This window comes from Amblyomma mixtum, chromosome 3, assembly GCF_055824585.1.
Source record: "Amblyomma mixtum isolate Tamu chromosome 3, ASM5582458v1, whole genome shotgun sequence".
In the NCBI taxonomy this organism is placed as follows: Eukaryota; Metazoa; Arthropoda; class Arachnida; order Ixodida; family Ixodidae; genus Amblyomma; species Amblyomma mixtum.
The window spans coordinates 181,127,984-181,152,788 of NC_143014.1; the positions used below are offsets into that span (position 1 = coordinate 181,127,984).

The 24,805-nt window shown below is 46.0% G+C and overlaps 2 pseudogenes; both read right to left on the reverse strand.

Moving 5' to 3' along the window:
* Window positions 1–11,800: 11,800 nt before the first annotated feature.
* On the reverse strand, window positions 11,801–14,085 carry LOC149352920 (uncharacterized; annotated as a pseudogene).
* A 6,952-nt stretch (window positions 14,086–21,037) lies between these two features.
* On the reverse strand, window positions 21,038–23,328 carry LOC149352921 (uncharacterized; annotated as a pseudogene).
* Between the last annotated feature and the right edge of the window lie 1,477 nt (window positions 23,329–24,805).

The following is a 24,805-nucleotide window of genomic DNA, read 5'->3' on the forward strand; positions in this document are numbered from 1 at the left end:
GCTGGGGCTCAACTCGTGCGCTCGCTTGCGGACGCGGAGCCTCCGCCGGCGGTATGCTTCGCATCCTAGGCTTATTTTTTACCCGGATACTGTTGTCAAGGCAACGGTTAGACGCTCAAGTTAGATTTCGTCCGGCCGCTACGGGAGGCATTGGCGCTGCCATTTGGATTTGCTGGATAATTATATATATAGTTCCCGACCTCTGAGGGAGCTCTGTATTGCTCAACTTTTTGCTCGTTTTTCTAGTGAGACCCAATAATGACACACGAATTTTCATTAGCAATGGCAGTAGGCAGGAGATCTCCTCTAGCGTACATTAAATTAAATATTTAGGCATGTTTATGTCACCTCACCTTTCGGTTTCGATTTCGCAGGTTGTAACTTAAAGACATGTGCTCATGAAATACTACAGAGTTTAGACATGGGGGGAGAAAAACTGAGGAGGGAGCGTGACGCCCAGCGGCCAGCCTTCACAAGCCAAGTGCTCGTGAGGCCGCTTCCTACCCTGTTTTTCGCTCTCCCAGTCACTCCTTTATGTTTTGGTTCTGACATGTTTTAGTGGCGCGTCTGCGCGGCTCGTGGCGCGCGCGTCTACAACAAGAAGGTTGATCTACAGCATGGAGGAAAAAAAAAACTGAGGGAGCGTGACGTCACGCGGCGCGCGTAGCGCGGTGTGTGGCACGGAGCGTCTGCAGCAAGTAAAACAGGAAGGAGGTTGATCTACAGTCACTCTGCCGCGCTAATGCGTACATCGGCGGGGGTCTCGGCCCCGCTGCCGCTTATCTGTTTTTTCAACCAGCGTCCGCTTCGGAGGACGTGGTTGTTGCGACGCGCGTCTTTTTCTCTCTCTTTCTCTTTCCTCTTATCTTTCAACTCTCTTCTATCTGCACGTGGCAGCGGTGGTGGCTCGGCATGAGCCAGTCGGCAGGCCCGTGCACTTTCCTTTTCTCAGTCCTTTTCATCCTATTTCTCAGTATAACAAGGAGGTTGATTTACAGTCAGTTTGCCGCGCTGGTCATCGCATGCACCCGCGCAACAGAGCTAGATATTACCGAACACTATCACGTGGCATGAATACGGGGAGGGGGGGGGGGGAGGAGACCGCATCGTTCCTCTGTACTACACTTTTACTTTTTATGACTGGCTTCAAGGCTGTCACCAGAAGCTCCCTCCTCAGTTTTTTTCCTCCATGGTTTTAGAATAGGGAAACCAATCTAGGGGTCGCCTATTCGCACTACGTGCGGCGGTCTTGATTGCTGCGCTCGCGAGACCGGCAGGCTCTGAATTACATTAGGTGCTCCCAGCACCATTTTGACTGAAAAGTTAAATGTAAAGTTGAAAAAATCTCGCAAGTCTAATTTTATTAGCGGTTTTATTTGCATCAGCACGAATAAAAATAAGAACAAATAACAAACAACGTATTACGTGCAATTATGCAATTCAATAGTTTCTTACCAAACAATTCGAACATCCCGTACTTTCTTACACCGTATCTCTATGACAACCTGGCCACTGCGGTGGCTCAGTGGCTATGGTGCTCGGCTGCTGTCCCGAAAGACGCGGGTTCGATCCCGACCGCGGCGGTTGAATTTCTTTGGAGGAGAAATTCGAGGCCCGTGTACTGTGCGATGTCAGTGCACGTTAAAGAACCCCAGGTGGTCGAAATTTCCGGAGCCCTCCACTACGGCGTCTCTCATAGCCTTAGTCGCTTTGGGACGTTAAACCCCATAAACCAACCAACCAATCTATGACAACCAAACAACGCGCAATTGCTAAGCTTTGCAGCTGTCACGATGGCAGCTGTCCAAATCCAGATGCCATCTTAAAGTACGCTTAGTTTTAGTGCTGAAAGTTTGTGGTGCGGTCACCTTGAGACTAGTAAAATGCTTCGGTCATCAATTATTCACCATGAACGTGAGACACATTGGAGTGGCAACAGCGAATTGGGGATGATGCAGGTGGCTTTGCTTCATCATAGGCCACCATATTGGTTGTATTATAGTGGCAAGGGCTATTTTGCAGGTTGAGTGTTAGTACATGCGTTAGTGCAATATGCCTTGTAAATGCTTCTGCCATGGCTGCCTGGGAAATAAGACATAATTGAAGGGAGATGCATACATTTCAATTCAGTTTTGTATTCTTGGTAAAAATGGAATGTTTGCCTTCTTGTTCCCATGTTGATATTTGTTCACGAGCAAAAGAAAGATTTGCTGCTGAGAAAATTGAATTTAAAGATGGAACCTTTTTTTTTCGCCACTCGACTCAAATTCTTGGTTAGTTACGAAAAGGATTCCGCGATCAGCTTTTATATCATTTTTCAATTGATATTTATATCACTTTTTGCCCTCTGGCGACTTATGAAAGCTCTGTTTTCAGTGAGTGCACCTTCTTTCTCATTAGAACGAGGTAATGAATCGATACAGGCCAACTCCTATTTGTCCTCTCCCTTTGGAATGGGGACATGTCGCCTATCGCTTGCCCACGTTACCTTCAGGGGATTAAAATTTATCTCAAAATGTTTTCGCAAACTGTGCATGAGTGCGCTTTATGTGGAGGCCACCATGGTTCACTAACTATAGTCCATTCGGCTGCTCAGCACGAAGTCTAGGGATCGAATCCTCGATGCGGCGGCCGCATTTCCACGGAAGCGAAATACAAAAATCTCCGTCCCGTGTGGCAACGTTAAAAATCCCTAAATTAATCTGGAGCCTCCAACTATGGCGTCCTTTCGTTTCTGTCTTTCTTGGTCTGACTTGATCCTACAATCATCGTCTTCCCTCACGGCTCAGTTCAGGTAACCACCAAGAGTGGGGCAGTTACTGTGTTTTTACAGTCGCGAAGATTTTCATATACGCTTTTGCCCTACGTGCAAGTCTCTGCATGGGCGTTGTAAGGAACCTGCGCGGGAGTTAACTATATATGGATTTAGTTGGTATACGAATCGCAGCGTCGTAGGACAGGACCTGTTCGATGTGACGCCCTCGGACAGCCCTGTGGCTGTCAGAAAATTCGCCCCTGACTGACAGGAAAGCGTATCATGGTCACATGGGCTGGTGGCCACTGGAACCAACCTACCAGCAATCATGGCGGCAAGACAATAACATCCGCAAGAGACTACGAATCATGGAGGACAGTTCTGTGCAGCTTCGCGGTCTGCTGAGTCTCGTTGGTACGCACACGTACGGCAGGAATAAGGCTACTTGGGATCAAAAACAATGACTTGCAGTTATTGAGTGAGGCCGCAGGTATGTTTGTGCCGCGCTGTTCAAAATTTCTTGCTGGAATCTATACGACTGCATTCCTTGCTATACGTTACAATATTTCATCTATGCATTATTATGTTTTGAGTTATTGAATTATTGCTTTTCTTTTTCCCTCTCTCTTTTTCATCCAAACACTTATCTTTTACAGTCCATGTCCTACTTGATTTAGAATCCAACGGTGTTGCTCTCCCGCGTGCTTTTTTTTGCCATTATTATGTACAGGTGAATAGCAAATCTGCTTCCCGATTCTTGGCCGATACCCCTGTGTGGGTATGTGTCATATCTTTTGAAAGGATAATGACAACAACGACTGCAGAACAAGCAGATGATCGCACCACACGTATACATTGGCGATGACAACGTGAGCGTGTGCCTTCGGTGCACTGTGTGCTGTGTAAGCTTCAAGAAATCCTCAAAAGCATGTGATTAGCAATCGCAATCTAATGTTTTTCAGTCAACGTCACGTTGGAGGAGAAAATTGCCCATGCGTTGGTCATCAAACTACAAGCCGTACTTTTGGATTGTGGCATGTTTGTTTACTACGGAATAAGTATGACTGGTATGACCACCGACGATCGACCCCGCATGGTGACTGACTCAGCTGTGGTCGTTGCGATTTCTATGGACGTGAACTGCTCTATGGGGACTGTAAGCAGAAAAGAATCGGGATACGTTCCGCTGAACTGTAGTCTCCCACCCACCGGCTCTTGCTGCTGGCAAGGAATGCTCGCATAATCTTGAACAAAAGTGCATACCAGCTAGTCGAACGTTCCTCTAGAGCAAGCGGGTGTACTATAAAAATTTAACTGTGTATAGTATCTGTAACGCGACAGCTTTACTGTAGAGGGCTAGCGCAATGTACAGTAAAAGCGCTACAATCCGGCCTCGCGTGTCGGCGCAGCACGTATCGCGTGTGTTAGCATGATGATCCACGCTGGGAAATTTCTTTTTAATGAGCCAAACGCCAGGTGGTGCATGCGTACAATACTTCTCAGATATTTAAACCATTTGTGTGCAGGAGAACCAAGCATCAAGCTATACGGGAGTCGGCGATGACCGAATCAGCACTCGCTTCGGCTGCCGTATGTGACAGCTGTGTGGCCACATATGCCTGCACAGATGCCTTGAGCCATGTGCTCGTGAGGGATTTCAATAAAGGACGTTTTTCAATCAATTAAGCATTTCTCAAGGCATATCCACCTTTCCACTGCGCAGAAAGCAATGAAGACCATGCTCTCGTATTGCGGTCAACTATAACGCAATTAACAACAACATAACACCTCGCCAAACACGTTCACCATATACATGCATGTATGGGTGCGTCTGAGCGCATACTGGAAACTGGAATCTGTGGCCGCTCTCGTGAAAGGCCTCGAAAACCATCGCAACGTCAGGCGGGTGCACGAAATTAAAGCCGTAATATTTTGTGAATCATAACTATGCGATAGTAATATGAAGCAAGCGTTTGTGCTTCCGTGGTGGTGAAGGGATCGAAATACGATCACACACTCACATGCAAAACATATAATTAAACAGCGAGAACAACTGCAAAAGGCGCCATTGCAGGCGACACAGACGACATGCACCTCAAGTCGAAACAAGTGCCTGCGTCGCGCTATGGATCGAACAGTAAATTGCATAAAGAACCGGGGTCTGTCTAGTCCATATTAAAATGAACGCGCATGCTTCCCACTACCTATATTAACTCTATGCAGCTACCATACCACCTCGCCATCGTCCGCTATTGTTGCCAGAGCACCGCCACTGCAAAATCATCCCGTCGAGTTTGCCTGCCCGCTGGCAGCCTGAAACCACCCAGCCAGAGAAAAATGAATGCGTTCTGGGCAGCCACCAGAAAAGCGTGAAGCAGCCCGAGAAAATCGAACATCTGGCTCCGCGCTCTGGAAAGCCGCGGGCAGCCAGAGGTGGATAATCGAAGAGGAGGAGGAGGAACAAACTTTTATTTGCCATAAGACGAGGAGGGTATGGGTTAGGGATAAGGTTCAGTATGTGCTGTGGCCCTTGATGCGACCCAGTTGTGGCTGTCTGTGACAGTTTCCCGTTGGGCAGAGCGCCAATCGCTGCGCTGTTACTGCTGTGTGCTGCTATTACTAGACATACTACATTTTTTTTTACGTTTCTACAACTCATATGCAGCTTATATTACGTGCTTGTCCGCTTCTGTAAGGCAAGTACATATGCAAGCTGCACCGACACAACCCGGCCACTCTTTCTCCCACGCAATAATTCATGCACTCTCTTACACACCCACCCGCAATCTCACTTTCCCTGTTCCTCCAACAGAAAAATCATTGGGACAGCGAAATAGTTTCATTGATGGATCAGTTATTCATTCCGCTGTCAAACAACTTACATCCGTCTCGAGCGGTAAAGCCCACTTGTAGCCATTTTCTGGACTGGAAGGCGCATGCTCTTTTTCATAGCCATCCACCCTGGTAAGCAGAGAACTAGGCTGGGGTACAAACTTGTACCTGTTTGAAGAACGCTGCGGGTAGCCGCAAGGCAGTGGAAGTCTAAATCACCACCTCCCGCAGCTGAGGCGAGGGCTGTAACTTAAGGCCATGGCCACGGAGGAAAACTCTTTTTGTGAAGCATTTAACCCCAGAAAAGCCGAGCACCATGCCGGGAGAAATCTTGTACCCATTAGAAAACGGATGAGTACACGGTGGCACCGACGACCAGACCCAGCATTTCCCAAATGTGAGGCAAATGTTCTACCCCAAGGTCACCGCACAACAGAACTATGGCAGCTCAGAATCAAAAGATGTGATCTAAAATGAAAGAAACAAATGCAAACACGAAATTTTCATGACAAACTGAACGTTTATGAAATCAGACAATATAACCTACAAGTTTGAACTTAATTTTGCGAGACACAATAATAAAAACCGCAGAACAATAAACATACTACCATGCCAGCAAATCTAAGCACCGAAAACTTTTAGCATTGTGAAAGACTTCTGAAAGACCCGTGGGGCACAAACAGTGCACACAGATCTTCGGTATCAGATTGTGAAATGTTAGTTTTCAGTGCGTCTGACGTGCTTCACGGCCTTAATGTCCCAGCGTTGAGCAGCCGCCGCAGTATTCAAGACCACCAAGATGAGTGGCGCCAGAAAGCTTGTAGGCCACGATTTTGCCACCAGCATCTTCGGTCACTATGCCCAGCCGCCTACACTGAGTCATGGAACGACAGCTGCACGGCGGCCAGGCCCAAGGCAACAGCAGAGAGATCGCACATCTCTTGATCGTGCCCGTGCGAGCAGCTGCTTGGCCAAAGCCGTCCTGGCGGTGCCTGGTGGTGTTCTACTGTTGTGCCACCGGAGACGAGTGCAGTCTTCAGGATGGAGTCATGGGCACACTTGCCAGTGCCCTCAGCTGTCTGGATGGCCAGCTGGCAGCTGCAGGTTGGCAGTGGGATCAAGACTACTAGCATCTGTGCTGGCAGGTACGAAGAGTCTGGCGGAGCACTGTCGTTAAGCGGCTTGAATGCGACCGTCGGGCTGGACTCGGGTTGGGCGCGAGCCATGGCGTTCCTGTTGGCCATAGGTGCCTTCACAGTGTGCGCCTGTATGGGCGGCTGGCTTACTTGGAGCTCCGCATACTTCGTAGAAGCAGAAAGCACGGACCTCTCTCCTGAATGATTCCTAAAAGGCCCGGAAAACCATGAACACTTACAGCATTGTGCTTGACGAACTTGTTCCACATAGAACAAAGCCAGGGCCGAACTCACAATGCGCATCCATGTCAGTTGCTAATGTCAATGCTGATGTAGATTGCTAATGATGTCGACAGTCTGCTGCGCGTGCGCAAGCGCGCCGAGACAGCGGCTAAGTAGAGGGAGAAGAGGGGGGTAAGTGGTTTCAACAAATGTGACGTAACCGTCTCTATTGAGTTCTTTCCTTTCTCTATGGTTTGATGCTGGACATATATGAAGTAAAGGCCTGCACAGATGGCTCTGCTCCAGCACGCGTGTCCTAATTTATGCCTTTCGCTGCTAGGTGATGAATGCTACAGCGGAGTGGCGTAAATTTATGTCGAATTATTGTGATGAGAATTACCTGGTGTAGGTAGATATTATGGACTTCTTTCTCCTGTTTCATAAGGCCCAACCACTGATCTCGAACAAGGGGCTGGATTATCGTGCTCTACAGCACTAGCACTATACCTGGATGGCGCATCGAGTGCCCCCAATGAATGGTGTCCATAGAGTTTTTATTATAGTGTACTAGAATACACTATAGTTTCTATTAACTAGAGAGAGAGCTGGCGGCGCTGCACTTCATCCATCAATGATGCGCTAGGTATTGAAATTTTTAAATTATGTGTCAAAAATTATATTTTTGTTCTATTTTTCAATGTTTTTTACTGTGTTGCAAAACTGCAACAATTATTTTGAAGAACACCTAATATTTTCAATGTTGCCTGAATAAGGCTTTGAATGGGTACAGCGTTGCCTGATTTTAATGACTCAATAAATTACATATATTTCGGATCTTAGGTCGGAGGTGTTTGCAGTCCCTTGCAAAAAAATGTTAGTTTAGAAAAGCGATATTGTAAATGGAGAATCTCTTAGCAAAGAATAAACCTGCATTATCAGTTTCGGATTGGCATCTGATGGCTTGTTGATTGTTTTACGAATAGGATTTTTTAGTTCAGTTTCGTTTTCATTTTTTTGTGTGCGCGTGCTTCGTGGTGGTATGGTTATCTAGCTACGCAGGTAGTTCATTTTTTATCCGAAACATCCGAAGGTGCTTGACTCGAAATGAGCTGACCACTGTGTCAGGTGCTTGCTTGGCCTGAAGTCTGTTTGCCTAACCGCTTGGTGCCATTTCCACAGCAAGCTGGGCTTTTTGTGAATTTACGACTCAACATCCTTTTCCTGTGACCACTCTGCACATTTCACATTGGAACATCGGAGGCACATACCTTTTAGAAGCTCACAGTACTTCGATAAGTGCCACTGCCGCCAACCGCACTCATCGAAGATCGCATTTGCTTGATAGCGCAGTCTGGTGGCGGACGTGCATTGTACCAAAGCCACCTAGACTAGGAGGCTTTAATTGCACGCTGAAGCGACTTCCACTACAGGAATTACATGGTGGAAATACCCACATACTGCACTTGTCAGCATGAACACAGCCGTCGCTTACATGTGGTACAACAGGTTTCTGTTTTTGATTGCATGCTTTTTATTTGCAAAATCCCCAAGCACATCGGCAGGACACAGTGACAGTCGGCAGTTTGTACTCGCGAACAACTTTCCTGTAGAAGGGTGAGGGTACGGGCAAGTTTTCGTGCCACGAGCAAAGGGCACGAACCCTAAATAGCAGATGGCACCAATGAAACATTTATTCACAGTGTTGAAACGGAATCGCCGAAAATGTACTTTTTTGGGCGTTAACAATTTTTTTTACTTGAAATTTGCTTGGGAAAGCATGTACGTTAAACTCAAAAATTGGTTTCTATGGTTGCCTATGTCTGGTGAGATGAAGAGAAAGCCCTTTTTCACAGTGGACGAATTTGGAGGTCATTTACACCTCTCGGCTTTTCTGTTCATTTATTAGAATTCACAGTATGCAGATTTATACCCCTGTCACACGGCCAGTTTCAATGGCCATCGAGTCGAGGGCCTTCGACATTATCGATCACCATCGAACTCGAGAGAGTTGTGACGCTGCTACATGGCCATTGAAATGGTTCTCGCGTCTTACGCCAAGGATGTGTGACACCACAGTTGCTACTTTCGATTTTGCGCAAATAAGAAAAATGTTTTTATAAACCGAAATTATAATGTAATAATGAACTTTTTTTTGGAGTCGTAGAAAGCTTGTAGCTATTATTAAAGGTTTATTACATTTTCTTTTCAGACATTTTTGTTTGTACAATTTGCTGTCGAAGTTTTGTAACGCTCTGGAAACACCGACACCGGTGGCATTTCAGTGGTCTGTTTGCGTCCTACTGCTTCATGCATAGGTCGTGTTTTTTCGTGTTCTCGCTTATGGAGGTTCCAATCTCTCGAATCCTGCGTGTTGGTGCCTTTTCACCGCCATGGGTGACGAAGCGCGACACACTCGAGATGCACAGACGGAGGTTATGGTGCTTCTGGTTGCGATCGCTCAGCTTGACGCTGACATCGAGGCGTCGAAAGCCGAGGCAGATCAGATTGAAGAAGAGCTGGTGTACGTCAGTGCACTGAACGCGTCCATATTCACTTGCGGCAGGACCGTGAACCGCGAAAGGTGGTGTTTTGACCGGAACACAAAGTGGTTTGAGGAGACGCTGCCGCAGCTTGGCGAAAGGTACTTTAAGTGCGCGTTTCGTGTGATGCCTACCTTCCGATACATTGTCGACACTGTGCGACTGCTGCTCGAGCGGCAAGACACCAACATGAGGGAAGCTATCCCTGTCGACAAACGAGTCGCCATCGGGCTGTACCGGCTGTGCTCTTCAAGTGAAGAACACAGCATCGCAGAGTTGTTCGCTGTCGGACGGTCGACAGTGAACTAGGCGTACCACGAGCTTTGCGAGGCCGTTGTCCACCTTATGGAAGGTGACTGGGTGAAGATCCCGATGCTGGACACCATGCCTGTACACATCAGGGAGTTCAACGCAGCGTGCCAGTTTCCGCAAGCGGTCGGAGCGTTGGATGGGTGCCACTTTCCCGTGTCACCTCCCAAGGAAAATGCCGCGGACTACAGGAACTACAAAGGATGGTAAGCAACAATGCTAACATAGGGACGAGTTGGTTGACTATATCAGAGTCTTATGCGCTACTAAAAAACACAAAGGGACTAAATAACAAACGAAACAGGCACAATTGCAAGTGCCTACCAGCGTGAGTGTCAATTTAACTTTGCGAGCGAAACACGCCTTTTCACTGCTAGTGTCAGGCAGTGTGTTGTCCCCTCATAACATGCAGATTATTCTCCCGAGAGCAAGCAGGGGCATATTGTATGCACTGTAATGTTATGCTCAAATCACTATCATCATGTGCTAACTACTTGCAATGTGTCAGTCATATTAACCGCATATTTTATTTGCAGGTACAGCATCATCCTGCTTGCCCTTGTGGACCGCCGGTACAGGTTCCTGTACATAAAAGTTGGATCGCCAGGCCGCTGCCATGATTCACACGTTTACAGTGGCTCCAAGCTGGAAAAAGCCGTGAATGGACTACTGTTTTGTCAGCCACGTGCCATCATGGGTGGCACAGCAGTGCCTCCGGTCATTTTGTGTGACCAGGCATTCCCGCTTTCGACCAACTTAATGAAGCCATTCAGCCACCGCAGAAACCTGACCAGTGATGACAGGCTTTTCAACTACCGCCTGTCCAAAGCCAGGAGAATGGTCGAAAATGCCTTTGGCAGGCTGAAGGCCCGGTTCCGCTTCATTTTGAAGCGCATGGAATGCTCGATAGAAAATTCCCGCCTGGCTATTCGTGCGTGCTGCATTTTGAACAATGTGTGCGAGGAGTTGGGAGATACGATCCTGCAGCAGTGGCTGACAGAGCTGGAAAGCAACAATGATGGTCTCCAGCAGCCACAGCTCTGCACAGATGTTCAAGAAGGCACTGGCTGTGAAGTTAGGATGGCGCTTGTGCACTTCTTCAAGCATGGATGAGTTCACATAGCCGGTGCGGCTGCTTATACCCTGCAGTGTACCAGGAATGCGATGTGCTTGACGGTCGTCTCAACAAGAACGGTCCTTTTTAGGGCCACCAAGAGTCTGCCTTAGCAGAACCATGGAGATGACGTCTCCGGAACCGTTTGTTCCCTTCTCAAATCAGTGTCATTATTTACAACACAATCTAGACGCAGACAGCTATCTGCGTACTTGATCTTAAGGTTCACAGTATTTAACTTTATCAACCTCATTTTTTGTAGCAATCAAGAGCTCATTACACAAACACACACATGCCTCCGTGTGGAACTAAGAAACACTGCAGAACATTTAAAAGCCAAATCATAGGGTATGAAACATGGTTTTCCATTTGGCAGTATTTTTTCCATGCCTCCAGCAGTAGACAGCATTGAAAATTTTAGTGCCAAAAGGTTTTCACTGTAATGTTTGAGCCCCTGGTGAAATGACAAATGCATAGAAAAAAGAAACAGCTTGCATTGTATTAATGTCATTTTCAGTGGCATCACTATTTTGTGTACAATAAAAATGCGGAAGCTGTTTGTATCAGCTCAGTAGGGACAGGTAGGAACTAAATTGCAAAAAAATTGCAACTTATAGGAAGCAACATGCCGGTGCGGCATGTTGCTTCCAGCAAGCCTGGACAGAAATGACAGACGAGTGGCATGCATGCATGCATGCTCTGCATGGGTAATGCTTAATGCACAGCATGTCTACACACAATCCAGCATTACACCACAGGGTTGAGCTGGTCATGTTTGCACTGCTGACCTCTTTCGGCACACATTCAGGCCATAGTATTGTAATAAACACAGAAATTAGAATAAACTAGCTTTTATTGCTTTACTTGGTGAAGAATTTTTCTAAAGCGTTCACTAACCTCTCTTACAGATCTGCCTCTCCCTTTGCTCGTATTCCTTCGCCCGAGCTGCTTGCAAGGTCTCCCGCAAGAGTTTCTGCTCTTGCAGGAGCCCTCTATGAATTTCAGACGGAGCACCTGCCCCCCTTTTCCTCTTTCTGGAGGGAGGCTGGGCTGTGGCTGGTGTCGCAGCCTCGGCTGTGACACCCGACAATGTGGCTGGTGTGGCAGCCAATGCTGCGGCTGATGTGGCAGGTGATGACAGGGCTGCTGGTGACCCGGCAGCTGATGATACGGCTGCTGGTGACCCGACTGCTGATGGTGTCATCGGCTGCGGTGACCCTGTGTAAAGGTCATCGCAGGGCAGCATGTCGTGCACTGCCATTGTGGTGGTGATGACTTCAGCGGTTTCACCTTGCTCCATCTGATGAATGATCTGCGTGGCAGTCATACTGTTAGTCAGGGCAAGAACAGAATAAGCAGCTAAAGGTTCCTTTTGCAAAACTGCACAGTTCACGTTTCCATTTGGTAGTGGGTGGCCACACATCCATTACATTCTTAAGCAGCACACACAGCTCACCTTACTGACATGACTAGGCTGAAATAAACACTGCTTAGTGTTAGTTCTCACAGTGATTTTGAGGCAAACCCTGTTATGCTGGGTTCACTGCCATTATGATACTGGCAGTATCTTGCAGCAATAAATTTCCTGCAGAAAGCTGTAAATAAAAGCCTTTCTGTGAAGACATGCTGGCTAAAATTAGTTAAGGTGCCGCATTTTCTGCAGCTCTCATTTTTTATAGATGCTGACTGCAATTTCCATTCGAGAATTCCCATCATTGACTTCAAAATAAGCATTTGCAAAGCACTATTAAAGAAAATGAGGTAATGCGATTAGCTCTTGCACTACCAAGCATGCTGTTCAGCACTAATAGCTGCTAAAAGCTGCAATAAATACTACAACGTACCTCTTCAACTGTTACGTCTCTTTCCTGTGCCATGGAGGGATCATTGGCCGGCAGTGTGCCAAGGAACTGGTGTATGCGCCAGAAGGATTCCCATGTGACCGCTCCAGAACCGGTAGTTCTCTTCCTCAGCCACAATCTGAAAGTTTTTTGCAAGGGCGACTGAGACAAGAAAAAAAATTGGAGGACGCTTCAGCTTCGCCTGGTAGGCCAGAGCGCCTTGCAGCGCTGCCAGGGAGTCCGTTGAATGCCATCATTCGTTCGGCGCGGCGCTTTTTAGGAAAGTAAATGATGCAGTAACGTTCTCACTTGTCTTGCTGGACACCCAAACCGCGCATGATACGCAGCGCCCGATTATAGGTCACCGGTTCGAATCCCTGCCGCGAACTAGGCTCCACCTTAACTAGTACGTTTATGGTGCACGAAACGTTGGATCGTATGACACCATCCGGAACGTTCTGGGGTAAACGAGTGGCATGATACGATTTTTTCCGACGCACGGTGCTCAGAACTACTACGACGCCGACGGCTTTTCGACCGAACGAGCTGTATCAACACCGCTGTATACGCCATCACGTAATAAAGGAAAGTGCTGTGACGAGCTGTATCAATACCGCTGTATATGCTGTTGTGTAATAAAGGAAAGTGCTGATGATCAATGTATCATTTCATGCTGCCCTACTCTATAGCACGTAAAACTGGGCTGACTGTAGTCACTTGAGTCAGCAATGTTTACAAACTGCGCTGCTGCGAAAGATGCGGGTATGCAGCGCAGTGAAAAACAATGTTGCATTACAAAGGGCATCTCAAAAACAACGCTGACAAGGCTGCGAACTTTTTACCGCGACAGACCGCATGCTTGTAATCCGCGTGCACGGAAAAGCCACTTACCGGTACGTTTGCCCCAAGTTTTCGATCTTGTTGTGAACTTGGGCGCACGTCCTATAGTAGCCGGCTTCTCGTAAACGTTGTGCAATTTCTTAGTACATGCCGCCGTTCCTTTTCTGACAACGCAAGTCAGCGAGGTGATCTTCCCACAAGTCTATCAACATAAACGTTTCCCGGTCTCCCCACAACTGCCGTTGCACCGACGTCATATCAGAAAAAATAAAATAAAACAAAAAACTAAGACAGAAAAAATAAAGGGGACGTAACAGACCTCGCACTGCCGCAGGCAGAATAAAAAATAACGCGTGGGGTGGAATCAGCGGAAAATATACAAAAAAAAGCCAGGAAAATTGTATGAAAAACTATCGCGTACAAAGTGATCTGAGGACTACATCAAAATGGCTGAGCTTTTCGTTGTGTTTGCTTCTCGCGCGCTTGTTACTGCGAGCAAGAGTATGAAATTAATGCGTTGTAAACCAAACCCATACAATTGTTAAATAATTTTATAGGCTAATATTTTTCTGCCTGCTTTAAAGTTTAGGAGAAGAACGTTTTTCACACTCTCATACTGTAAACGCATCGTGCACGAGAGTGCGCGTTGGCGCCACTCGAAGCAACGTTAGCAACCTTGGAAGCACTCGAAGGCCCTCAAAATCTCGATAGAGTTCCAGGCTGCTCCGTTGACTCGATTCGCACTTTTCAGCGCCTATAGGTGGCGCGGCGGCATCGCCGTCATGGAGAACGGAGCGGTGATGGAGGTACCGCGGAAGCGCGTGCGTATGAAGGAGCATGCAGCTCCCGACCCTGTTGCGTTTGTCGAAGCCATTCTGCCGCTCGCTGAACAAATGCAGAGGTGCGCCATAGGGAATGATGCACCTTTCAATGTCAGCCATATGATCCGTTAACAGCTGGAAACCATACAACGCAAAGGAAGGTAGGGGACTAAGGAAGCACTTTCATGCGCCTCTTTTCGATCCTCTGTTGCATTAACTTGCGCTGAAACTCTTTAACATGAATGGCTATGTAATTGGCTTCAAAGTACCGTAATTTCGGGTATGCAGTCCGCGGGCTGTAATGTAAAAAAAGCTGAAATTTTGCGCTTTGCGGCGCACTAACCATAGGCGCGGACAGTACAGTATCTTTCAATATCGGCGGATATGCAATGAAATTCCTCAGTAAGGCATGTTGACGGGCTAGTTGGTTTTCCATCTTGAAACTTGGGGAAAAAACCCACCTAGGCGCAAATTATTTCACGACACAAAAAGAGACGAGGAGACAACGGACAGGTGCCAACTTCCAACTATTTATTGCTCGAAAAAGCACATACATTTAGAGTCTCTTTATAGTTCATTTATAGTCATTTATAGTTCTGGGCAAAAGCAAATTCAAGCAGGCGAGGCTTTTATTGGAAGCCTTTCACATAAAGAAAAAGGCAGCCTTGTGCGTGAGTGACACTTCAGTTAGGTTGTATTCGGCGGAATACGATTTTCTGAGCAATAATGTTCGTGCCAGGCGATAAGTCAGGGCTGCGATAAGGCACGTGGTGTGAAAATGTGGGCGTTGCCTGAGACTATAAATGTATGTTTTTTCGAGCAATAAATAGTTGGAAGTTGGCGCCTGTCCGTTGTCTCGTCGTCTCTTTTTGTGTCATGAAATAATTTGCGCCTAGGTGGGTTTTTTTCCCAAGTTTCAACAATGAAATTCCGTACGCTTACTCTATTAGGATATCGCTCTGGGGTGTGTGCAGATAAATTTTATGCGCCGGGCGCACACGTTGCTCCTCTGGGCTTTGTGTATCGGACGCGGACAGTCTAGTGAACAAAATGTTTTTCGGAAATAATTGAGCCCTGCTGACACGTGTGGACTGCATATTGTAAATTACAGTAATCAGCCACGACCGGCACTAATCTAGTCCTTTAACCTCGCCCTATTTACAGAACTTGTGAACATGCTAACGAGCGAAAAATACAGAACGTTTCGCAAAACATTACTGTGCACAGGGGTCCACTACGTGCAAATGTTTCATGAGCACCACGGTCAGAACATCAACTGTTCACATTCAAACCACACCTTTAAAACGCATATATGCAAACTCTCTAACCGGCTTGTGTTTTTTTTTTATTCTTGGCACCATGTCGTGAGAGTACTCGGTAATCTGTAGCGACGACACGGCGCCGGCTGTCAGCTGTGGTCGCAGAGGGCTAAGATCCTTGATTGAAGTCATGAAACTCCGGACCGAGGAGCACCGTAAAAAGTCACGCTGTGGCGGCTAGCTCACCGAGATAACGCCAGAAGAAATCTTTCTAGATTTCTCACAGTACACGACAATCGAATTTGAATAACATACAACAGGTCGTGGGTTCGGATCCCACCGGCGGCATGTGGTTGTTTTTCTTCTGCTTTTCTAATCAATTAGCTTTAAGCGATAACATATTCAGTAATATTATAAATTGACCAACACCACAAAATAAATAAAAAAATTAAAAATCCCCTGTGCCCCTTGGTTTCTGTGGCTGTTAGCTTCTCTCATATTTATAACGAGCCCCTCATTCCCCTTTCCTTGTCTGCTTAATCACTTTATTCCCGATCTACAGCTCCAAGCTTCAATGTGCTTACAATTTTTTGTACCTAGAGGAACTGCACAGGCTCACTTCATCTCACCCGGCACGATTTTTGCACTGGGGGGTACTACTCAAACGATCGCTTCACACTTTTCGCGCCGGCACATCCATTGCGCGAAGTGTGGCTGCTTGCGCTGCGAACGCCGATCACCGGCAGACCGCTTCGTAAAAGAACCGCGTGGGGGCGCCACCGTTGCTGAAAAGTGCGAATAGACTATTGAGTTGATAGCCATTGAAATTGGCCGTGTAGCAGCGCTCGATCGCCTTTGAGTCAATAGACTATCGGTTCGAGGGCCTTCGAAATGCCCGTGTGACAGGGGTATTACTTTATAAAATTTTGATTGTGAAACAACGTTTCCTTGCAGTAACTTCTATTGGATAAATATATATTTCTGCTGTCGTAGCTATGTTTTAGAGCTAACAACAGCTAAGTCAAATAAGAAACCTCATCTTTCCGGCATTCCCCCAGTGGATGTCGTGCTCTTTAAAAAACTCACATAGCCGGTGGCATGAGCTTTCGCTCTTGGTTGTATTGGGAAACTCTATGAGATGCCTGATCGTGCAGCCACTGGATGTAAGGGGTTTTGTCCGGAAAGCGGCGATCAGTCGGCACAGTTATCTTGCTTTGGGAAGGTCTGACAGTGCTCAAGGCTGACTGCAATTCAGCCACTGTTCTTGCTTCTGTGCTCAATAACATTTACAGCGACAGAAGTATGGAATACGCCTTCTTCCAGAAAAATTCACGGGCGTGGTCGTAACACGGTGAGATGGTGGAATGCTTGCCACTTTCCTTGTCCCCCCAAATCCTAGCATACAGATTGTGGGCAACAGCAAGCGGCATATGGGGCCGCATTTGCCCCAAGCGTGATCTTCACTACAGTCGCCAGTCTACCCTAAGTGCACAGCTAAAGGAGAGATGGTTCAGCATGCAGGGCCGGCAGTAAGATGCTGCTTCTCATGTTCTGCAGAATTCTCAAGTCATATGTGCGACGCTGTGCTAGAAGATCGATGTGCCACTTAGCTTTGACTGTCTCACATCTCAGGTGCTTAGTACGGTGGCTTGGCTGAAAACTGGTTAAAACGTCAGGATGAACTTCATCTCAAAGCAAGAGCGTAGTGTATGCAAATGAGATTGCCGCATATCTTTATATTTGTTTGTTCATTCTTCAAAGCTGCCGGCATGCTGCTTTATTGATTTGTTTGTGATGCAAGACGCGACCAGATTGATCTCGATTGATCATATCTAGCCGGAGCTGATTCTACGTTGTTCCAAATTACTGTAGTAACTTTGCATGCCATATCTTGAAAGTTCGCTATCAGCTTTAAATTGAGTACATCTAAGAGCAGCGGGCATTGTGTTCGACGACCACCGAGCACGCTTGTTGCTGCGCTGCCGCTGAGTGATTCAGCCATCATGATTGCAAGGTAGCCCAAATAAAGAGTTTTGTTTAGAAGCCATTTTCGCTGTCTTCCTATTCTCCAGAATGCAGTCACCACTACGTGACATACGATAGCGTTTCAGAGCTTGTGATGAGCAGGCAGCCCCAACCAGTCGGCGGAGTCGAAGAATCTTTCTCAGAGAGCCAAAGATAGTATGCGTAATTCTGCGGAGTGCGAGAGAATGCCTGAGCACTTTAAAATGATGTCATCCAAGATGTGGCACTGCAGCCCGACTTGTCTCGGCATGTTTTCAGATAATGCACAAGTGCTTTAAAGGCAAGATAACTCGGAAACTCTTATTTGTGCAGGTGTTATATCATTTTGCATTGTGTGTTGTGAACTGTAGTTGTTTTTCTTTCGTCTCTCCAATTGGTCATTTCTGGAGCGTTTTTACGTGCCCCCTAAAGACGCACTATGACACACACGCACATGGACGCACAGCACACTCTTGGAGTTCTACTCACTCACATGATTGGCTTCAGCTTGGGCTGTTATGTTTGGTGTGACCTAGCTATTAAATTCCAGAATGAAGGGAAACGTTAAAGAAAGAAAAAAACGTGTGCGTGCACACAAGCACACATCCTGCTTTGATATCAAACTGAACGTTTTTCAGAATAGAGCACATATACATAAAACATCACAAAATCGTAGTAAACACGAAATTGCAGGAATAAAAACTCCACCAGCAATACAATATTTGGAGTCAAATCGAGAGCTTTCAGTGTTGCAAAGGACTATACGAACAGGAAGATCTATTCCGCATCAACAATGCATATAATCGGTACTGCATCATGGTAAGTCATAGTCCACCATGTGCCTCACGTCCTTGATGTCGAGGCATCGGCAAGCCACCACAGCATCCAGAATTACCTCATGTGAGACGCTGGGAACCGTATACAGGCCACAACTGTGTTATTGTGGTATCCTGCTTCAAAACCCAGCGGCCTTTACCGCCTTATGTTAAAGCAGCAGCAGGGTGGCCTCTGTAAACAGCACCACGACCGCGGAGATCATAACGCACCTATAGATCAAGCCCATTGCAACAGTTGCTTAGTGAGAAGCGTTGTGGCCTCCTGGACGTAGCAGCCGTGGAAGCACAGTGCCTGCATGGTGGTGCTCCGCCATCGCAAATGAGTGCATCCTTGAGGATGGTGTCACTGGCACACTTGGGCGTGCAACTTGGCTGTCTAGATGTAAATTTTGCTCATCGGTGGCGGGATCCCGCTACTAGCATCTGCTGCAAGTGGTACGAAGAGCATGGAAAATCACTGTCGCTCAGTGGCTCTTCAACGTGAGCCCTTCAAGAGCTGCCCAAAACATGTACATTTACACCAAAACAAAAATTTAGGTGCTACTTAAAACTAGAGTAAACATTTGCAAATTGTGCCTAAATGCATACCAGAGTGACGGAACAGCAGCAGAATGAAATAATAATTTGGGTAGTTGCTACTTCCTTTTTATATCTGGGGTCCCATGTGACTCCGCTTTCATCTGTCCCTCAAGAAAACTACCTTCTGCCCGCATAAATAACAAAAACATTGCTCAGAAGAAGATCGTACATACCGGTCGTCTACTCATCGTACGGGTAGCTGCAGCACGTCGGGTCGCGGGTGTCCTCATTGGAAGAATTGCATGTCTCACGGGAGTGACAATACGCGGTTGATGCCATGGGAGTTTCAGGAACAGTTGCTGTGTTTCCACCAGGCTGTGACATGGGGGCAGTCGCGAGTTCATTCGGCATTTAGTTAACTGCGGCATACTGAAGTCTGTGTCAGGCTCGACGTACAGCTTCATCTTTTCAACAGAACGGCAGACATGTCGCTAGTAGTACATTGCTGTGTGGCCATTGCAGCATTGATGTAGCACACGAGCAAAAGCGAAAAAACCTTAATCACCTGCAGTTTTTTGTGTGAGTCAGTGGCTGGCTGGAGACAGGCGTTCATAACGGCTATACTATGCGATGCATTTTTAGTTGCTCTCTGCAGATCACGACGAAAGTGCCGGTTATTTTTTAAGCAGTGGGCGATACAGCAGGAGCTGCTAGCAGCGTGGTGCAGCTTCAGAAAGAATCAAACTGCGCTAACTACACGACAACATTTTTTGTCCATGCGCGCAAAGCTCGTCTTCGCTCTTGGGCTCATTGTTTCCAGCGGCAGCTTCACTTGTGCCAAACATGTGCTGTTTATGGTAGAGTAGTTTTGCAATACAACTAAAATAATTTGCTACCGTCAAATTATTATTTACTTTTACATTTTTATTTAGACATTTTTTTACATTTGAACGTAAGGAATTATTAGCGATTAAAGTCGCTCCTGAAATAACAGATCCGAAGCTGCGCATGCTGCGCATTGGCTTTGCGGCATCAATTCAGGAACCATGCAATTAGTTCATGAATGTTTAGTAATTTTAGAATTGAGATTTGCGGTTGGTGTGGCATTTTTTTTTCTCTACGGTGTGGCTTTGTAGTTTATTTTTTTGTCCTACGGCCGCTAGCAAGGTCATGTATACTTATGTGAAGTTCTCATATGACGAGTGGCACATTGTTCCAATGAAGACATTTCTTGCTTTCACCCATCTTGAGATAAGGACTTCACACCGGGGAAACTATATCACGCCAAGTGGGCGGTCAGCATTCAGGACGGGTATTTCCGGGCCCAAATTTTGGAACTGTTTGGTAAGTCCAATTGATATAACGTTATATAGACATAACCTAGCTGCTTTTCAAGTTTTCTCATTGCTAGCATGTATAATTTCTCGGTCCTTCTAATGGCCTCATTCTTGTGCGTATGCACTGTCATGCATACAGTTGCCAGTGCCACGGTGCCGAGTTTCCATATTTTGTACCAACGATTGTGAATGTGAACTGCACTCAAATACCTTTTGCCGCTGACAGATAAATTTCTGCCAGCTTTGTGTGCACCTAACTAGCAGCAGGCGTTGTCTCCAGGGGTGCACTGACACCAGGAGGAGGAGTGCACATGCTCCATGATAGTTTTGATATTTAAACTGTGAATGGCAAAGTTGCTCTTGTGCACACTTGGGCTTTATTGTTTTCTGCATTTTGTTGCAGACTGTCACTTTTAAAGTAGAGACCGCCAAGTTGTCAAGAAGCACAACTTGGCGGAAGACCAGAAGACCGGAAGACCATGCTCAGGCTGCAGCTTCTGCCTCTTTTGCAATAACACAAGAGTATTTTATCTTTGACTCCATATTTTTTTGCCAAATCTGATTTCTGTACTTTTGCTTCTAGGCTTGTACTGGGCTACGAGCATTTTGAGTTGCCTTATTCAACCATATATATAATCCTTTCCGTTGCCACTGATGTATGTAAGCAGGTTTTCACTGTTGCTGCCTGTTGTTGCTATTTCTGTTGCTGTCATTGTTGCAAAGATTCTTGATTGTGAATTTTCCAGAAAGCCGCGAAAAAGCAGAAAATGCTGTGAAGAAGAAGTGGTTTCCAGTACCACCTATCATGTTGGGGTCTAGCAGTGAAAATGAAGTGGTGAGTATATTAAATAGCGGTGCGACATTCCAAGTTAGCTAACAAAAGCTTTACAACTCAAGCAGGTAAAACCGAAGAGGCTACGACCTACATTGTCGACTGCTCTCAAGCAGTGGCAGTGCACCCTGCTGCAAAGTGACAGCAGCAGCGATGAACTTGTTGCATGCTCGGATCTTGCAGTTTTAAAAGAAGAGAACAAGAAGCTCCAAATGAAATAGAAGGCCTTGCACAATGAGATTAAAGAGCTCAGGGCTCTGAATGTTGGCCTGTAGAAAATTATACTTGGTAAGTTAATTATGCATTTTAAGCACTCTTCCACCAAGCTGTTGATTATTGAGAAGAGCAGTTCTTATAGAGTGCAATGAATCAACAAAGTGGGGTATTTCTCTCATTATGAAATTGAACAGACTGCCTCAGGCTGTAGTGTTGACAAGTGACAAGGAATTTGCCATTGTGCTTACACAGCATCTTTGTGGTAGTGCATAGCCAGACTGTGACCATTTGTTGCGTTCAGCAGTGTATTGTATTGTTTTTTTCCCTCCCTCTAATCTGTAACAACCTGCTCTCTCATCTTGACACTTCACTCTGTACTGCTTCTGACTTGTAGAAATTTTGTTCGTGGTGCTTTTACCTCCTTTTGTTGCAATAATACCTTGCACACTTAACCATTCTTCACAAGAAAATTCTTCCCTCTGTAAGCTGTGAAGAAGGCGGCACAAAATATGGACGAGGGACAGAAGAGAGGACAGATGTTCACAAGCACTTGTGTCCTGTCTTCTGTCTCTTGTCCGTATCTTGTGTTGCCTTCCTCACAACATGCATCACAACTAGCCCTGCAGCTTGCTTCCCTCTGTAACATTCTCCCACAACAATGCTTTCGGGCAATTTCATAAAAAATAAATGGGAACTTTATGAGAAACGGATGTGAGAACAGGATCCGATGCACCATTTATCCTTTGTAATCACAGCATGACATTGATAAGCATGCCATAGTTGTGGACATGCTCTTTGTATGTTTCACTTTAATGCATGATTCTGCTCATAATGAGTGTGCCCAAGCCCATTCAGTGGACGGATGCATGGATGGATAAAGCTGAACCCTTTAAATTGGGCGGTAGCTCAAGCCACTTAGCCGTGACTCATAAAATTTTACTGTTAACTTTAGCCACCAATCAGATAACCTTGGCTTGGTTACTTCTACCCAATTAAAATCTATTTTTCCTTCACTGTCCTTAAATCCCAATGCTTTGAATAAATCAGCCCTGCTGCTTTCCACTGTAGGGTGAAGCCGTTTACAGAAAAGTATCAAGTGTCCAGCCGTTTCCTCCTCCTCTCCATATGCACCGCACAATGTGCCTATCTCGGGATACCTGGCTCGATATCTTAGTCTGCAACACTCCCATCCTGGCCTCGAACAAAGAGCTTCCCCTACAATTATCATAGACATTTTTTTGGCAATTTCCTGCTTAAAGATCCTGTAAGTTCCCAGTGCCGATTTCGTCAGCATCCCTGTTTTCCACCGAGTCCGCTTTGCTTCTTTAACCTTTTTGTGAACCAATAATTGCTGATTTGCACCCCAACTGCTGTCCAGATATTTGCTTGTCAATTTTATAGCTCGCTTCCTCCATTTTGTGTCCACATTTCTCATGTACAGGTACCTGAAAACTTTCCTAGCCCACTGCTTTTTCCCCATTTTTCTTAATCGCTCCTGAAATGCTACTACTAGCTCCTCTGCTCTCGTAGACGCCCATCCCATATCACCCTGTACCTCCTGATTAGGTGTATTGCCATGTGCTCCCAAAGCTAGCCTCCCTACTCTGCGTTGTTTGATTGCCAACCTTGCTTGAAGACCTGTCTCATATGCACAGAACTGCATTGCCAAAAGTCAGACTAGGAACCATCACCCCTTTTCAGATCCCTCTTACCACTTTGTACCTGTGGTAATTCCACAATGCCCTGTTTTTCATGATAGCTGCATTCCTACTAGCCTTATTCATTACATAATTTTCATGCTGTGCCAAATACTCAGCACCCTTATTATCCAGACCCCAAGATACTTGTACTTATCCACTACTTCTAGCATGAACTCCTGTATTCTGTGCTTGTTGCCCTCATCATTAAATATCATGAGTGCAGATTTTTCCTTGCTAAACTTGCAACCTAATCTATCTCCCTCTGTACCGCAGTTGCCTATCAACTTCTGCAAATATTCCTTATTGTCAGCCATTAGCAATATATCATCTGCATACATTAATCCCAGTAATGACCCTTTGATCCATTTGCCTTGTTTGAAAAAAAAGAAAGGTTGAAGCACAGTCTGCTCCTGCCTAGGGTGGTCTCTAACTCTTGTAGGTACAACATGAACAACAAAGGAGACAGAGGACATCCTTGCCTAAGCCCCATTTGTATATTTCATAGGACCTGATACATTTTTTCTCATTTTAGAGGCACGCTGTTGCCTTTATATATAGCTTTTAAAAAATGAGTTACTCCATCTTCCACTTCCAATGTGATTGCTATTTGTAGAGTCACCAGGTTGTAGGAGCAAACAAGTTTGCTTGTGTGTGTATTTTTGGACCTTCTCAGACAGTAGTGTGTGTATAGCTGCATGTGCATACCATATATGTGCTGCAGTTGAAGTTATGACGCATTGAACCAATTAATGGCTTACCTTCCTTTGTGTCTTTTGCACACATGCAGTATACGCAAAATGTGCCACAACTGGAGTTCATGTTATAGGGCTAGGAAAGTGTCATTTGCATTGACATCCAAAAGAGCAGCTTGATATACGTAGATCTTTTAAGCAGAATAAATCTTATTTTATTGGGAACTCATTTGGAGAGCTAAGAGGGCCACAATATACCTTCTGGTGATGATGGTGGATTTTTATGGTGCAAAGGCATCTGTGGCAAAAGAGAACCATGTCACAAGATGTTTTCGTTAACTCTGGGTAGGGTCAAAGACTGATTTTCCAAGCATTTCACACCTGATAAACCGAGCACCTGGCCAGAGGAAAGCTTGTACCCACTGTATCATAGGTGGGTACCTGGCAGCACTGGGAATTGAACCTTGCACTTCCTGCATGTGAGGCGGATGCTCAACCACTTGGCAACCACTGCAAGCATACCTTGAAGTCAAATAGAACTGTGAATCAAGTTTTGATTGAGACAGTGTGCTAGTTTATCTTTAAATCTCCCCCTAGAATGCCAGGCATTGTCAGTTCAATGTTCCCAGCCATTGCAGCACAGAGAATGCCATGAATTGCATTCCACTCCACAGTTGGTGCAACCTTTGGATGAAGAGGGTGCCTCTTGTGCTGTTCCAGGTAGCATAACTTAATCATTCAAACATCTGACCAATGTTGTTCCCACATCGAGTTATTGATCAATTCACTCTCGCCCTACCATATGCTAGCCGTCCAGGTTAGCTCATCTGGTAGACTAACTGCTCTGGCGAAGCGGTGGTCCCAGGTTCGAACCCTGGACTAGGACGAATTTTTCTTTCAATACGATGTTTCTTTGGAAGCTGTGGAGCTTTCCTTCGTAGCTGTATAGCTGCGCCTGGGTGGATGCAAATGAGTAATTACTCCCTTATCACTGTTTATG